This window comes from Balaenoptera acutorostrata, chromosome 6 (genome assembly GCF_949987535.1).
Source record: "Balaenoptera acutorostrata chromosome 6, mBalAcu1.1, whole genome shotgun sequence".
NCBI lineage: Eukaryota > Metazoa > Chordata > Mammalia > Artiodactyla > Balaenopteridae > Balaenoptera > Balaenoptera acutorostrata.
In genome coordinates this window covers 57,867,914-57,882,526 of record NC_080069.1, presented here as the reverse complement: position 1 = coordinate 57,882,526, position 14,613 = coordinate 57,867,914, and the positions used below count along the sequence as shown (strand labels likewise).

The 14,613-nt window shown below is 37.6% G+C and overlaps 1 protein-coding gene and 1 non-coding gene across 2 annotated transcripts in view; one reads left to right on the top strand and one right to left on the bottom strand.

Moving 5' to 3' along the window:
* The window catches only part of SH3GL2 (SH3 domain containing GRB2 like 2, endophilin A1), a 198,364-nt gene that overhangs the window by 110,561 nt on the left and 73,190 nt on the right, over window positions 1–14,613 (top strand). The gene's annotated exons all lie outside the window — the stretch shown is intronic.
* Window positions 11,690–11,805, bottom strand: LOC114237037 (U5 spliceosomal RNA). The gene has a single exon (XR_003622840.1). It is a non-coding gene; the product is annotated as a U5 spliceosomal RNA (small nuclear RNA).

Here is a 14,613-nt window from a genome sequence, read left to right as displayed (position 1 = left end):
TATCATTTATCTTAGTTTGAATTGTTGCTTCAGGAAAACCATTATCCATAATCTTTTATCAGGTTTAGCTGCATGCTGAAGTACTCTTCTAATATCTTATTATTAGACAGTGAAACCATTTTTGCTATGTGTATGAGTATAAAGCAGAAGCTTGTTAAAACTTTAATCAAGAAGTCATCGTCATCCCAGATTCCTAGTCCCACATGGAAGAACATATTTCTTGTGTGGCGTGTTCATAAAATCAAAGGCCCAGTCCATGCACAGATGCATGATACTCCTCAGCAGAGAGACACCCTAGATATTAGACTGTATCTGGTACTGTGTCTGTCATTCAAGGGGGCAGTGTATCATTGGCCTCTTTTCCCCCACTGTGCTTAGCAGGGCCCCCAGACTGCATCATAAGGAGCTTAAGAATGAAAATGGAAACTAACATGTGAATGACTACATGTTACACGTAAAAAAAGAGGTTTTCTCATTACACATATATGTATGTGTGTGTCTAACCTATGCGTGTTATATACACACACGCACATATATGTTTAACCTATATTCTGTCTCCTCTGTTACATTGCTTACTTTACAAAATGGCAATATTTTTGTTCTTTGGGTAGCTGAACTGGCATTCATTCATATATGTATTAAGTTTCTACTAATGTTCTAAGCACTATGAAAGAATAAAAATATGAATCCTGTTGTCAAGTAGCTTACAGCCTCCTGGGAGAGGTAGAACCATTAATACAGAGTTGACTGACGTGCTAATAGAGATACTATATGTAAAAGGTGCTTTGGAACCTTAGAGGAAGGAGTGAAGTCCTTGGGTAAGGGTCTCAGGGTAAGATGGAATTTTCTGGGAAAGACTCGCTATGTTGAGGAATCTGAATTTCACCCTAAAGTCAGTTAGGGAACCGTTAGTGAATTTTATCCCTCAGAATAACATGGTCAGATTTGCCTTCTAGGAAGTCCACTCTGTGAACTACAATTTAAGAATGAGAGGGTAAGGTTATTCCTCAAAAAATTAAACATAAAATTACCATGTGATCCAGCAAGTCCTCTTCTGAGTAAATTCCCAAAAGAACTGAAAGTCAGGTACACCCATATTCACAGCAGTACAATTCACAATAGCCAAGAGGTGGAAACAACCCAAAGGTCCATGGAAAGATGGACAGATAAACAAAATGTGGTATATAGATACAACAGAATATTATTCAGCGTTAAAAAGGAAGGGCATTCTGACACATGCCACAACGTGGATGAACCTGGAAGATATAACGCTAAGTGACATAAGCCAGTCTTCATCTGTGAAGTGTGATAATAGCACCTGCTTCATAAAACAACAGGGCAGTCCTGAGTGATAAATGAGTTAACTCATATAAAGTGCTTCAAAGGATGCCTGATGCACAATAACTCCTCAGATATTAGCTGCTGCTGGTGCTGCTTTTGCTGCTACTATTACTACTCCTACTTTATTTGAAGCAGTAAGGGGATAGATACAGCATATTAGTCTTGGCTCTTTGACTTTGATGGGATGTCCTATTTTTAACAGTTTTATTGAGGTACAGTTGACATACAATGAGTGCACCTATTTAAAGTGTACAGTTTGCAAAGGTTTGACATATGTATACATCCACAAAACCATTCATGAAATACAGAAAGTGAGAATATCCATTGCCCCTCAGGTTTTTCTCAGGCCCCTTGGTAATCACTCCCTTTCACCTCTGGATTTATCTTTCCAGGCAACCACTGATGTTCCTTCCCTTGTTATGATTAATTTGCATTTTCTAGAGTTTTATATAAATATGGTTATACAGTATGTACTCTTCTGTCATCTGACTTATTTTAATCAGCATAATTATTGGGATTCATCCATATTTACATATGAATAGTTCATTCCTTTATACTGCCAGATAGTATTCCATTGTATGGATATACCACAGTTTGTTTATACATATGCACCTGTTGATGGATATTTGGGGTGCTTCCAGTTTGGGGGTATTACAAATAAAGCTTCTGTGAATATTCATCTGTAAGTTTTTCTGTGGACAGAGATATGCTTTCTTTTCTCTTGGGTAAGTCAAGGAGTGGAGTGGCTGAATTGTACAGCAGTTTTATACTTAGGTTTTCAGGAAACTCCCAAACCAATTTGCAAAGCGGTTGTTCCATTTCACATCCTAGCGGCAGTATATGAGAGCTTCTGTTGCTCCACATTCTCACCAGCACTTGGTACGGCAGGCGTTTTAATTTTAGCCACTCTAATAGGTACACAGTGGTATTTAATTGTGGTTTTAATTTGTATTTCCCTAATGACTAATGATGCTAAGTATCTTTTAATGTGTTTATTTGCCATTCCTGTATTTTCTTTGATGATGTGTATTTTCACATCTTTTGCCCATTTATTGGGTTGTTCGTTTTCTTGTTGAGTTCTGTTTTATATATGGATACACGTCCTTTATCAGATATACGCTTTGTAAATATTTTGTCTCTGTCTGTGGTTTGACTTTTCATTTTCCTAGCACTGTCTTTGGAGCAGCAGCAGATTTTAATTTTGAAGATCTAATACATCATTTTTTTCTTTTAAAATTTGTGCTTTTGATGTCGTATCTAAAAAAATCTTTACCTAATCCAGTATTACAAAGATTTTGTCTTATGTTTAGTTTTAGAAGTTTTATTGTTGTAGGTATTAGAGTTAGATCTATGAACAGTTCAAGTTAATTTTTGTATATGGTGGAAGATATGGATTGAAGTTTTTTTGTTTGTTTTTGTGCATGGATATACAATTGTGATAGCACCATTGGTTGAAAACTATTCTTTCTTCACTGAATTGTCTCTCCACCTCTGTTGAAAAAAATGTGTTGTCCTATATATCTTTATTAATTTCTGGACTCTCTATTCTGTTACACTAATCTCTTTGTCTATTTGATGCCAGTACCATACATACTGCCTTGATTACTGTAGCTTTATAATAAATCTTGAAGTCAGATAGTGTAAGCCCTTCATTGAAGCTCTGTTCTTCTTTTTCTAAGTTGTTTTGGCTATCTGTGTTCTTCATATTTCCATCTGGATTTTAAAATCTGCTTTTCAATTTCTACACATACACAAAAGATTGTTAGAATTTTGATTGAGATTGCATTGAGTCTATAGGTCAATTTGGGGTGATAGAGATCTTAACAGTATTGAGTCTTCTGACCTATGAACAGAGTATTTATTTAGGTCTCCATTTATTTAGGTCTTTTAAAAATTCTCAGCAATGACATAGTTTCCACTGTACAGGTATTGTTTCTTTTGTCAGATTCATCCCCAAATGTTTTACGTTTTTGATGCCATCTTAAATGATATTATCATTCATGGTTAGTATATAGAAAAATATAGTTGATTTTTGTATGTTGACCTTAGATCCTACAACCTTGCTAAATAAACTCACTTACTAGTTCTAGTAGCCTTTTTGGTAGATTACATTGCAGTTTCTACACAGAAAATTGTGTTATCTGTTTTCTTCCTTCTTAATTTGAATTCTTTTTCTTCTCTTTCTCATTTTATTATATAATAATAAATATCTCAGTGGCTAGAAGCTTCATTACAGTGTTGAATAGAAATGTTAAGCATGAACATCCTTGTGAATATTCTTGCTTTGTTCCTGATCATGGGAAGAATGACTTCAGTTTTATTGACCATTAAGTATGATCTTACCTGTACATGACGTTTTAAATTTGAGGGTGTTCCTTTCCACTCCTAGTTGGCTGAGGGTTTTTAGATGTTGGGTTTTGTCAAATGCATTTTCTGCATCTATTGAGATGATTATAATATTACCTTCCCTTTTTAGCTTCTTATATGGTGATTGATTTTTGGAATGTTAATCTAGCCCTATATTCCTGGGATAAACTTCACTTATTAGTCCTTTAAAATTTGTAGAATATGTAGTGATATCACCTCTCTCATTCCTAATATTGGTAATTCATGTTCTCTTTCTTTTTTCCTGATTAACCTGCCTAGAGGGTTGTCAGTTTTATTGATCTTCTCAAAGAACCTGTTTTTTGTTTTATTGATTTTTCTCTATTGTTTTTCTGCTTTTTATTTCATTGATATTTGCTTTGAACTTTATATATAAAAATATGTTATTTAACCATGTGTACATACATTTATATATGTGTGTGTGTATACACATATATAATATATTTAACCATGTAGCATTTTCTGTGCTCTTCATTTTTTGTGTACATCTAGATTTCCATCTGGTATCATTTATCTTTTCCCTGAAGAGCTTCCTTTAACATTTCTTCTAGTGTGGTTCTTGTGGTGATGGATTATTTTAGTTTTTATATTTCTGAATATGTCTTTATGTTACCTTTGCATTTGAAAGGTGTTTTCACTGAATATAGAATTTTTGGTTGACACTTTTTTCTTTTAGTACTTTTAAAGATGTTGCTCCACATGTTTTTTTGTTTGTTTGTTTTATATTATTTATGCTGTCAACCAGAATCTTTATTCCTTTAATCCTCTGTATGTAGCATGTCTTTTTTCCTCTGGCCCACTTTTAAGAATTTTTCTTTCTTTCTTTTTTTAAACAGAAACAGACTCACAGATTTATTTATTTATAATAAATTCATTTATTTATTTATCTTTCGTTGTGTTGGGTCTTTGTTGCTGTGCTCGGGCTTTCTCTAGTTGCAATGAGCAGGGGCTATACCTTTCTTTGTGGTGCGCGGGCTTCGTGTTGTGGTGGCTTCTCTTGTTGCAGAGCACGGGCTCTAGGTGCACAGGCTTCAGTAGTTGTGACACACGGGCTCAGTTGTTGTGGCTTGTGGGCTCTAGAGTGCAGCCTCAGTAGTTGTGGCGCACAGGCTTAGTTGCTCTGCGGCATGTGGGATCTTCCCGGACCAGGGCTCGAACCCATGTCCTCTGCATTGGCAGGCGGATTCTTAACCACTGTGCCACCAGGGAAGTCTCAAGATTTTTTTTCTTGACCCTTGGTTTTGAGCAATTTCATTGTGATTTGCTTTGGTGTGGTTTTCTTCATATTTCTTATGTTTAGGGTTTTTTGAGCTTCTCTGATTTGTGGCTTTATAGTTTTCCTCAAGTTTGGAAAAATCTCAACCATTCTTCAAATCTTTTTTCTGTCCTCCACCACTCTCCTCCCCTCCACAAACTCGTTATCCTTATATTAGCTCACTTGAAGTTGTCACCCAGCTCATTGGTGCTCATTTATTTATTTTTTTAGATTCATTTTTCTCTGTTTCATTTTTGAGTAGTCTCTATTGCTATATTTTAAATTCAGCAATTTCCTGCAGTATTTCCTGTTAATGTCATCCAGTATGTTTTTCATCTCAGACATTGTAGATTTCATCTCTGGGAGTTTGATTAGCATTATATCTGTATCTCTGTATATGAAACTAACATTTATTCTTGAACACACGGAATACAGTTGTTTCAATGCTCTTGTCAATTAATTATATCATGCGTCAATTCTGAGTTAGATCTAACTGGTTGGTTTTTTGTATTATAGATATTTTTGTTTGTTTCCATTTTTGATAATTTTTGGTTGTGAGATGTTGTGAATTTTATCTTATTGGTTGTTTTTATATTCTGTAAAACTTCTGGACCTGAGTTCTGGGACACAGCTAAATGACTTGGAAACAGTTTTCATCTTTTGAGTCTTTCATTTTAACATTTGCTGGGGAGGACGAGAGCAGGTGTTAAAGCACCTTGTTTCACACTCCTGACGCAAGAACTCTCTGAGTTCTCTACTCAGTGCTGAGTCAGTTATGGTTTTTCAATATTTCTGATGGGAATATACTCTTTTCCTCTCTCCATGTGAGTCTTGAATGCTGTTCCCTTTAATCTTCTTGGGTGATTCTTTCAGCAGTCTTGGTTAGTTTCCTTACATGCTTGCATTGATCAGTTCTCTGCTGAATAGTCAAGGGGACCTTCTACAGATCTCCGTGGTTCTCTCTCTGTGCAACTGTGCAGCTCTCTCCACTCCAGTACTCTGCCCTACAAATTCTAACCTCCTTGCTCTCCTCAGACTCTAATCTCTGAGACTTCACCTGTGTTTTTCCTCCTTACATTGTGGCCTGTAAAATCTCTCAAAGCAGTAAGTTGGGGCAGTTGTAGGGCCTATCTCATTTGTATCCTGCCAGTCAGGGATCAGTGTCTCATTTCCTGATACCCAGTCTTGAAAACTGTTGTTTCTTATACACATGTACACACATATGCACACACATGTGCACAGGCATACTTACATATCATATGGTTTGTTCATTAATTTCAGGCAGGGGGATAAATCAGTCCTTCTTACTCCATCTCGCTCTGGAACTAAGTCTGATAGGATACTTTTTTTTTTTAATTGGAGTAAAATTGCTTTACAATCTTGTATTCATTTCTGCTGTACAGTGAAGTGCATCAGCTATATGTATACCTATATCCCCTCCCTTTTGGACCTCCCTCCCCCTCTCCACCCCATTCCCCCATCTAGGTCATCACAGAGCACCGAGCTGAGCTCCCTGTGCTATACAGCAGTTTCCCACTAGCTATCTCTTTTACACATAGTAGTATATTTATGTCAAACCTAATCTCCCAATTTGTCCCACCCTCCCCTTACTCCCCATGTCCACATGTCCGTTCTCTATGTCTACGTCTACGTTTCTATTCCTGCCCTACAAATAGGTTCACTGGTACCATTTTTCTAGATTCCACATATATGTGTTAATACATGATATTTGTTTTTCTCTTTTCTGGATTACTTCACTCTGTATGACAGACTCTAGGTCTGTCCACATCTCTACAAATGACCCAATTTCGTTCCTTTTTATGGCTGAGTAATATTCTGTTGTATATATGTACCCCATCTTCTTTATCCATTCATCTGTCATTGGACATTTAGGTTGTTTCCATGTCCTGGCTATTGTAAATAGTGCTGCAGTGAACATTGGGGTACATATGTCTTTTTGCATTATGGTTTTCTCAGGGTATATGCCCAGTAGTGGGATTGCTGGATCATACGGTAGTTCTATTTTTAGTTTTTTAAGGAACCCCCATACTGTTCTCCTTAGTGGCTGTATCAATTTATTGTTCCCACCAACAGTGCAAAAGGGTTCCCTTTTCTCCACACCCTCTCTATCATTTATTGTTTGTAGATTTTTTGTTGATGGCCATTCTGACTGGTGTGAGGTGATACCTCATTGTAGTTTTGACTTGCAGTTATCTAATAATTAGTGATGTTGAGCATCTTTTCATGTGCCTCTTGGCCATCTGTATATCTTCTTTGGTGAAATGTCTATTTAGGTCTTCTGCCCATTTTTAAAATTTTTAATTGTTCGTTTTTTTGATATTGAGCTGCAGGAGCTGTTTGTATATTTTGGAGATTAATCCTTTGTCTGTTGCTTCATTTGCAAATATTTTCTCCCATTCTGAGGGCTGTGTTTTCATCTTGTTTATGGTTTCCTTTGCTGTGCAAAAGCTTTTAAGTTTCATTAGGTCCCAATTGTCCATTTTTGTTTGTATTTTCATTACTGTAGGAGGTGGGTCAAAAAAGACCTTACTGTGGTTTATGTCAAAGAGTGTTTTTCCTATGTTTTCCTCTAAGAGTTTTATAGTGTCCGGTCTTACATTTAGGTCTTGAATCCATTTGGAGTTTATTTTTGTGTATGGTATTAGGTAGTGTTCTAATTTCACTCTTTTACATGTAGCTGTCCAGTTTTCCTAGCACCATTTATTGAAGAGGCTGTCTTTTCTCCATTGTATGTTCTTGCCTCCTTTGTCATAAATTAAGTGACCATATGTGCGTGGGTTTACCTCTGGGCTGTCTGTCCTGTACCGTTGATCTATATTTCTGTTTTTGTGCCAATACCATACTGTCTTGATTACTGTAGCTTTGAAGTATAGTTTGAAGTTGGGGAGCCTGATTCCTCCAGCTCTGTTTTTCTTTCTCAAGATTGCTTTGGCTATTCAGGGTCTTTTGTGTTTCCATACAAATAGTAAAATTTTTTTTCTAATTCTGTGAAGAATGCCATTGGTAGTTTGATAGGGATTGCATTGAATCTGTAGATTGCTTTGGGTAGTAAAGTCATTTTCACATTACTGATTCTTCTAATCCAAGAACATGGTATATTTCTCCATCCGTTTATGTCATTTTTGATTTCTTTCATCAGTGTTTTATAGTTTTCTAAGTGCAAGTCTTTTGCCTACTTAGGTTTATTCCTAGGTATTTTATTCTTTTTGTTGCAGTGGTAAATGGGATTGTTTCCTTGATTTCTCTTTCAGATTTTTCATCATTAGTGTATAGGAATGCCAGAGATTTCTGTGCATTAATTTGGTATCTTGCAACCTTACCAAATTCATTGATTAGTTCTAGTAGTTTTCTGATGTCATCTTTAGGATTTTCTATGTATAGTATTATGTCATCTGCAAACAGTGACAGTTTTACTTCTTCTTTTCCAATTTGTGTTCCTTTTATTCCTTTTTCTTCTCTGATTGCTATGGCTAGGACTTCCAAAACTATGTTGAATAAGAGTGGCGAGAGTGGACATCCTTGTCTTGTTCCTGCTCTTGGTGGAAATGCTTTCAGTTTTTCACCATCGAATATGATGTTTGCTGTGGGTTTGTCATATATGGCCTTTGTTATGTTGAGGTAGGTTCCCTCTATGCCCATTTTCTGGAGAGTTTTTATCTAATCATCTCAGTAGATGCAGAAAAAGCTTTTGATAAAATTCAACACCCATTTCTGATAGGATGCTTTTTGCATTGTCAGAACCTGTTAGATGAATGTTTTTCAAAGGCATCCAGTGTGATGCAGTGGGAACAGTGAGGCTGTGAGAGCCTCATCCTTTCTACCAGTGACCATCTGTGTAAGTTTTTTCAAGGGATAGACTCATGGAGTCTCCTGGTTGGATGGGACTCTACAGGTTATGTGGCTGATCCTCCAGCTGATGCATAAAACCCTTTCTGTACAGTCTCTCCTATACTCTCCCATGTTGGGCAACTTGCCTTTTTAAAGGACACATTTCCTATTTAGATATTTCTCATGGTTAGAAACTTCTTAACTTACATGAGCTAAAATCTTTCTCCCACTAACTTCCATCTAGATTTGTCTATTGAAGACATGTGAAATTACTCTAATCCCTTTTCCACGCAACAGCTCCCCTTACATTTGAGGGCCAAGTGCCTGCTTTCTTCTCAGGGCATCTCTCCAGGATAAATATCTTGATCTCTCTGAACCTCAATTGTCTTATCTCTAGAATGTAGTTACAAAAAGGATTCCTGCATCTGTGAGTGCCTTCGTGAGTGAGACACCATGCTAGATGCTAAGGATACAGAAGAGAATATACTGTCTCTGCCTCCCAGAAACTCACCAGGGAAGAGAAGTCAAATGATGCAGCAGAGAGATAAAAAACCCTCTTAATAGAAGTGTGCAAAGGGTGCTGGACCCTTCACAAGGTTTTAGAGAAGATCAAATTAATTAAGATATTGGAAGTGTAGTGTATACACTATAAAAGACTGTAAGTTTGTTTGGTATTACTATTAACGGTAGTCAGAGATGTACCAATAGCTGATCTGTCCCCATTATTTTTTCTGAAGCCTGTTATGCCTCTGACCTTTTCAGTTCGAAGCTTCTGTTTGAAACCTCTGAGTTCCACATAATTAATGAATTTGGATATGTGATGGTGCCCACAGGGGGCTAGAAACATGCCAATAAGTTTATCTTTCCTCCTGCTCTTGCAGGTTGTTTGGGTTCAGGGTTTGTAAAAGACAATTATACTCAGTGAATTTTTAAGTGAATTCAGATCTTATAAGCTAGGGACACTGTAAATCTCTACTGATGCTTTACTGTTTAAAACTCCAGATGGTGATGGTAATACTTCAGCTTTTCTCCATATGGAGAAACAGAAGACAGCTTTCAGAAGAAAGCAGTGGCAAAATTCAGATATCATCATTTTGTAGCACTAGGTCACTCTGTGTCTCCCTCACAGGGTGTTTGAGCTTCTCATCGTGATTTTTCAAGCATCTCTTTACTTTGCCAAGCATATCATAAATGGAAGTAAGAGGAAGAACTATATATTGATGTGACACGATGCTGAGGTTAGGGTTTGCCACAATATGGCAGCATTTCTTACACTTGGGAAACTTAAAAATACAGATTCCCAGACCCTACCTCCAAATACTCAGATTTAGCTATCTGGTGGGTGTTGGGAGAGGGGAAGAGCTGCTGCATTGTACTTGAAATTAGTTTCTGAATAATTTTAGTACAGGTGGGCGCTGCATTGAGAAACACTGGGGGTGGAGTGCGCTTGTGATATGAGGGCAGTAAATCTCGTCCTGCCTCTGACTTTGTATTTGTTCTTGCCTCCACTAACCTCTGAGGGTCTCCTTTTTATCAGGAGTTTATATCATGAGGAGTCAACAAGATGAGTCAGATAGTTCCATTCTCAAAGAATCTTCAGTATAGCCTTAAGATGTCTGTAGATCCTGGTTTAGTAGCTACATGACTTGGAGTGGGTTACTTTTAAGCTTAGTGATATAACTTGGATAATACAGTCTACCTATTCTTCAGGATTGTTAGGAAAACTGATTAAAGGTTCTGTGGCTGTTATCTTCCCTAAGCTGGACAAGAACTGATTGAATATAGTTGATATGCATTATTCAAGAGAAAACATTTTCTCCATGCCATCATAAGCATTCACTTCCTTTTGGAAGTACTTTTGTTTTGTTTCGTTTTATAGTTGTAATTCAGCTATTTGGCTTTTGAGTGTGCTGTAAAATGTTGGGTTACAAAAGTTCCTTCTGTTACCAAATGGCTCATCAGGATTTAGACTCCTCTGGGCCACTTCCCTTCAGGGTCTGATAGGGCTGCTACCACCACCACTTACTGTCTTTGTAAATTAGCCGTTTTCTTCTGTCAGTAAATTCTGTTCAAATCTGATTATAGGGCTTCCTTGGTGGTGCAGTGGTTGAGAATCTGCCTGCCAATGCAGGGGACATGGGTTCGAGCCCTGGTCTGGGAAGATCCCACATGCCGCGGAGCAACTAGGCCCGTGAGCCACAACTACTGAGCCTGCGCGTCTGGAGCCTGTGCTCCACAACAAGAGAGGCTGCGATAGTGAGAGGCCCGCGCACTGCGATGAAGAGTGGCTCCCGCTTGCCACAACCGGAGAAAGCCCTCGCACAGAAACGAAGACCCAGCACAGCCAAAAATAAATAAATAAATAAATAATTAAAAAAAAAAAATCTGATTATAACAACTAGGCCTCCAGTAGGAAGTGGTAGGTGTAGGTGTATCCAGGGCACTCTGAGTTCTTTGAGCTAGCTCATTATCTCAGCTTCATGGTGCCCCATACCCCTTTCTTTCACAGATGTCTTTATCTAAATCACCAGTACCTGATTAGTAAATTTGCTTCAACTGTAAAAGATAAACAGTACTCTACAGTAAAAGCACATTCAAAATACACAGAAAGCAGCAAAAAAAAAAAAAAAACCCAATGCAACGTTTTCTGAGAGACAAAGCAAGCTTACTGCTGTGGTATAAATAAATGGTCTTTGTGGATTTCATTTGCATTATTTCTGTACCAGAGTTTTCATAATGTACCCTCAAAATCTCACCTTATATATTTCTTACTTCTTTTTTTTTTAACATAAAGAAAACTACCAACAATGATATATTTTTGAAAAGTAAAACATCATCTGCTTTTTGTACATGCTTATAAGCCTTGCGAGAGCAAGGCCTCAAAAAATTGGGGAAAGACTCAGAATTGTTCCTCTCCAGGGAAATCTTTAGTAAAAGGTGAAAGATTTATATGATCTGAAGAGAAACCAGAGTATATTTCTTACTTTTTTGTAGCATCAATAATCAGTGTTCGAGGAGTCTTCTAGCGTTTCTCCTGACTGCCCACTTTTTTTTTACAAACATTGAAATCTTAAATTTTTAATTAAAAAATATGAATGAGTAAATTCTCTGGTTGTGTGGTGTAATTAATCTCACCTAACTTTTGCCTTTATTATCACCCACATGGTACATGCTTATAAGCAGTTAATAATTTAGTCACATCTTTCTGAATATTAACAAATGAGTCTATATGAATTTCATACATCAACTTAAATACAAAATGCGTTGATGACAGGTCTGGTTGAGAAATGTATCTCAACAATCTGTGAGATGAAAGAGTTGTTAACTTCTCATAAACTTTCAAATCATGTAGATGAGAGATTTTTTAAAAATTGACTGTAATGAAAAGGTAAGTTTTAGGTAATACCTTTTAACACCTGAGATCAGTATTCTCTTCATATTTTCTCTCAGCACTACCTTCCTGGGTAATTCTGCGTTCTTCCTCTCTTTGCCAGAGGATTTCTGTGACCTACGAAGACCCTTTCCAAATGTATTTTCTGGGACTTTCTCTCTCCCACAGTCAAAACTTATATGTCTTTTCCTGATTTTTCTTTAAGCGCTCTGGCCTCCATTGTTTTTGATGAGAAGTCAGCTGTTAATTTTATGTTCCACAGTGGAACAAGTTGTTTTCCTCTGGTTGATTTCAACAATTTATCTTTGGCTTTTAACATTTTGATGAGTTTGGGTGTGGTTCTCTTTGAATTCATCCTACTTGGAGTCCATGGAGCTTCTTAGAAATATAGATTAGTATGTTTTTTAAAAATCAAATTTGGAATATTCTCAGCCATTATTTCTTTGAATATATTTCTGTTCCGTTCTCTCTCCTTTCCTTCTGATAATTTCAGTGTGCGTATGTTCTACAGTTAATGGTGTCCCACCTTTCTGAAGCTCTTTTTATTTTTTTTCTTCTTTTTTCTTTCTTTTCTTTGGATTATATAGTCTCTATTCATCTGTTAATAAGTTTCCAGTTCAAATCTGCGGAACCACTCTACTGAATTCTTCATTTCAGTTACTGTACTTTTTAACTCTAGAATTTCCATGTGGTACTTTGTTGCATTTTCTTTTTGTTGATATTCTCTGTTTGATAAGACATTGTCATCATACCTTCCTTCACTTCTGTAAGCATGGCTTCCTTTTGTTCTCTGAATATACTTAAAACGGCCGCTTTCAAGTCTTGTTAAATATAACTTCTGGGCACCTGTAAGTTTCTATTGCCTGTTTTTTTTCCTGTGTATGGGTCATACTTTTCTGGGTTTTGTTTTTTCTGTTTTTTGGGTGTTTCATAATTTTTTTGTTGAAAGCTGCACATTTTAGGTAAAATATTGTAGCACCTCTGAATACTGACACTCCTTACCCCTTCCTTTTTGGAGGAAGTTTGTTGAAGTTGTTGTTAGGTCATTTATTTATCTGTTTAGTGACTTGGCTGGACTAATTCTGTAAAGTCTATTTTCCCCACATTACATCCTCTATGACTTTCTTGCTTAGATTTTTTTTTTCTTGTTTTTATTTTTGGCCTGAATTCTTAAGGGTTTTCTGTGGGTCTTCATAAACCATTTATTGATCACAGTTTGTGCTTAAGCCACCCTAGCTACATAGATGTGTGCGTGTGGTTTGTAGACTGCTTTCACACTTCAGGGAGTTTACAGTTTCCACCCACTTTTCGGCATGGTCCAGTAGTTCAGAGGTCTTCTCTCCAGTCTCTCCAGGGAGGGTGCAGCACTAGCTAGGCACAAAGTCTTCCAGACCATGAGGGATGAATATGATTTTATTTTTAAGCCCAACTTCCCGACTTCCTTCTAAGTTAGAGTGGCTTATTGTTTAGCCAGTGTTTTGGTCAAAGGTTGTGCTTAAGCCTTTTAAGTCAGTAAGGCTTCCACATTTTGCTGATGGATCTATGTATGACTTGGGGAATTTTCATGTCTGCCCCAAGTCCCACTCTGGTTACTCCTGAGTGGGTACAGCCTAGGATATGTTCTCAATCTTTAGGACCCTCAGGGATGAGTGTGATCCCATGAACACTCTTCTTGGATGTCTCTTAGGCTTTGTTAAATTTATGGCTGGTCCATCATTTTATAATACGTATGATACATCATGATACTTACATCATGAAGCTACTAGGCACATGTAATTATTTGCTTGTAACCGGAATCTCCATTGTTTTTGACAGTGTCCTTAGGCATGAACTTCTCCCTGCTATGTCCCAAATAAAACCAGTCAATTCAGGCAGCATCATAGAGCTCTCTGTCATTAGGGCTTGCCTCTTCTCCTGGGCAGAACCTCTGTGCCATTACATAAGATCTTTGGATGAGAACAGTAGCCCACTTCTCCCTGAGTGACAGCCCCTCTCTACAAGCAGGCACTGCATGGTTTTTTAGCTTGCTTCTCTCAGTGTGGAATCTTTGCCTGATGAGTGAGCTTGGATTGCTCACTTGGTGATTGGAGCCCTAGTGTTCTCAGCCTGTTGCTCCTGGGGCCAAGCCCTGCCCTGCAAGTAGAAAAGGAGTGGGGGAAGGGGATGTAGTCCTCTCAGCAGCACCTGCCCAGATTTGTGCTTCTGCATTGCAGGGTTGGGAGTGGAGGGATGGGAGACAGTGGCAGCCTAGCCTGCCTCTCTCAGATGAAACCGTAGCCCTAGACTAGGAGCTGGGGAGAGATAGAACCCTGTTCTTGGCTGTACCTACCCAGAGTAGAGCTTCCATCACCCCCCTCTTTATCTGATTTTTTCAAGGCTTTGCTCTAGGCTA